The following is a 3,510-nucleotide window of genomic DNA, read 5'->3' as shown; positions in this document are numbered from 1 at the left end:
CTTGCGCCTGCGCCCCCCGCGGCCACCGTACCCGCAATGCGCACGCGTATTGCGGGAGGAGCCGCGCATGCGCGTCCGCGGTGGCGCCGAACTCGGTCGGGAGACTCGTTGGGAAGCGCGGGTGCAAAGCCGAGCGGGGCCCGCGGGGGCCGGCGGCTGGATGGGAGACCCTCCCTCAGGCGGTGCCTGTGTCAGACGCGTCCGCGGGCTCGGCCTCGGCCGCCGCGTCGCTGTCACGGTCCCTACACACCCTGCAGGGTCCGACCCGCTCGGTCCCTGCCCGCCGGCGCCTCTGCAGTTCCGCTTCGAGCCGCGGGAGGGCCCCGAGGCGCAGCGGGTGGAGGGGCCGCCGGGCTCTGCTCCCGGGCAGAGCGCCTTCCAGGGGGCTCCCGGCGTGGGAAACTGGGGGAGTTTTAGCCTGGAGAAGAGGAGGCTGAGGGGAGACCTCATTGCGCTCTACAACTCCCTGAAAGGAGGTTGTGGAGAGGAGGGAGCTGGGCTCTTCTCCCAAGTGACAGGACAGGACGAGAGGGAATGGCCTCAAGCTCCGCCAGGGGAGGTTCAGGCTGGACATTGGGAAAAAATTCTTCACAGAAAGGGTCACTGGGCACTGGCAGAGGCTGCCCAGGGAGGGGGTTGAGTCCCCTTCCCTGGAGGGGTTTAAGGCACGGGTGGACGAGGTGCTGAGGGACATGGGTTAGTGTTTGATAGGAATGGTTGGACTCGATGATCTGGTGGGTCTTTTCCAACCTGGTGATTCTATGATTCTATGATTGCCTCCAGCTCGCAGGACAGCCAGGCGTGGGCAGGAGACAATTCCAGAGAAAGGGGAGTCACGGGGCTGCCAGATCCAGGGAGCAGTTTGTCCAGGAATTAAATACGTTGCAAGCACAAACAAACTTGTGTTTGATAGGAACGGTTGGACTCGATGATCCGGTGGGTCTCTTCCAACCTGGTTATTCTGTGATTCTGTGATAGACAACCAGACTGCAAATATCTGGAAGCTGCAATGAAATCAAGGGCTTGGTCCTGGATAGAGTTAATCTCGGAAATGAGTCACGCTAGGGGAAAGCAGGTGTTGGGGTTTTGTCTCTGGGGCCAGCTCATCAGGAAGGGGTTGGGAGCAATGGAGCCATCTCCTTCACCAGCAACGTAACGTTTAAGGGACCCTCTGGGCTCCCCAGCTTTTAACCAGCTGCTGGTGAGGAGACTCCTCCAAATTTCTTAACCCCAGGCAGCCCTGCAACCACCCTGCCATGGACCGTGGCCACCTGTTCCCCACACTCCCAACTTGCCCCTGCTACATCTGCCCCTGAGAGATGGCAGATTTTAATCCCAGCTTGTCTCTTTTCTTATCTGCTGGCTCCAGCAGCTTAGGATCATAGAAACATTAAAGTTGGAAAAGACTTCTAAGATCAAGTCCAATCATCAACACAATACCAACATGCCTCCTATAAACAGGCTGCCCAGGGAGGGGGTTGAGTCACCTTCCCTGGAGGGGTTTAAGGGATGGGTGGACGAGGTGCTGAGGGACATGGTTTAGTATTTGATAGGAATGGTTGGACTCGATGATCCGATAGGTCTTTTCCAACCTGGTGATTCTATGGTTCTGTGATTCTATGAAACCGTGTCCCGAAGTGCCACATCTACATGTTTATGGAACCTCTCCAGGGATGGAGACTCCACCACTGCCCTGCGCAGCCCGTTCCAGTGCTTCACCGCTCAATCAGTAAAGAAATTTTTCCTAATATCCAATCCAAACCTCTTCTGGCACAACCTGAGGCTTGAGCTCAATGTGCAGGAAAACATCCCTCCCTGGGGAAATGCCATTACGACATCTGCTGCCAGGAGAGCCCAACATCATCACCACAGCACCCAAAAGTGCAGATATTCACACCATTCACAGCTGGAATCCTGCTGGGACCCATGATTGGCAGCAAGGGAGAATACACAGAGCTGTCTCCAGCTATGGGACTCCTGTAGGGTTTGGGACTTTGCTTATTTTGGGGAGGAGCCTGGAGTTCACAACCCTTTCCCTGTTTAAAGGAAAACTCTACAAGGCCCTCCCCCATTTTGGTGACATTACAAAAATGTCACTGGATTCAGGGTACCTCTGAATTCTGGAAATTCTCCTTAACATCATTTCAATTACTCAGCTCTTTGGAAGAGGTGGGGAGAGCACTAGGGATGAGGGAGGAAAGAAAAGCAGTGTAGTCTCATGAGGAAGGGATGCGTCCCAGTAGGGTGTGGGTGGCATGAACATGGACCTCTTCGCATCTCACTATGGAGCAGCTCCCGACTGCCAGCGATTCTCCAGCCGCTGGGTTAGGAGGCAGCGCTGGGCCTGGAGCCATTCCCCAGCACGATTTGTGAGGCTTTGGTTGCCATAACAACTGGATTCAGACTTCAAAAATAGTAACTTATTTTTCATTCAATTTGCCTTTTGCCCTCTGAGACAGATCTATTTCGGGGCTGATGGTTCACTTCAGGTGTCTCTTGCCAGCACCCCCAGCTGCGGGCTGGGGGCTTCAGGGATGGGGTTGTTTTATTAAATGAGATTGATGGCCATTTTCTCTCCCTCCTCTGTTCAGGCTCCATGAAAGATAAGGCAGGGCACAGGCATCATGAAATAGCCTTTGCCAAAGCCTGTCATCTTGAAGGAACTTAAAAAAAACCTTCCCAGCTCACTGGCAGAGCGTGGGAGAGGTTTTTGGAGATGATCTCACTCTGCATCTCAGCTTAGACCTGCCGTTCTCAGGCAGGGCTCGGCAGTCCCAGATTGTTCCCTCTGAACCTCCTGGATCCCAGTGCCACCAGCCTGGCCACATCTTCCATCTGTGACAGGAAACATGTGGGAAGGCTGACCCTGCTGCTGGCTCCAAGTGCTTGGGAACCAGGGTACTTGTGTGTGTTGAAGACATCCTGCAAGGCAGCACGCACCCTTTTGCATCCCCTGGGTTAATGAGCTGCTTTCAGAAGGGGTTGCAGAGGGCGCCAGGATTAATTCATGCCTTGAATTAAGGGAACCCTTAATTTTTGTCTGTTTTGGCTTTTGGGAGATGTGTGTGTATGTGATTTCCCATGGAAATGGCCATATGATCCTAACCCCTCGTGTTGAGATGTCCTTGGCTGTTCCACCTCCTTCCCACCAATGTTATTATAGCATCAGCAAGGAGAAGATGCACGGGAGAGACCAGAGCTGTCCTCCTCCAGTTTGCTGCTGGCCTTAGGTCACCTTTCTTGTCCTTTTGCTGGTGGCCTGAAGGTGTCTGCAAGCCTCTGGCACAAGGAGGACACGGATGATGCCCACCTGCCTGCAGACAAGCTCCCATCACTCTTCACAGCCCCTCTCTGAGCTGCCCCACCTCAGATGTACATGGGGATGTCACCTCACGTGAAAACTGCCCCGGGTGATGCAAAGGATGGAGAGGTGATGACTTAGGATGGAGATGGGATGAGGATCCTGGGATCCCCAGTTCTTGCCTTGCTGTTGTGTGGCTTCACCCCCTT

This window comes from Phaenicophaeus curvirostris, chromosome 16, assembly GCF_032191515.1.
Source record: "Phaenicophaeus curvirostris isolate KB17595 chromosome 16, BPBGC_Pcur_1.0, whole genome shotgun sequence".
Taxonomy (NCBI): Eukaryota; Metazoa; Chordata; class Aves; order Cuculiformes; family Cuculidae; genus Phaenicophaeus; species Phaenicophaeus curvirostris.
The sequence above is the reverse complement of the archived record's forward strand: the minus strand, read 5'-3'. Positions refer to the sequence as shown.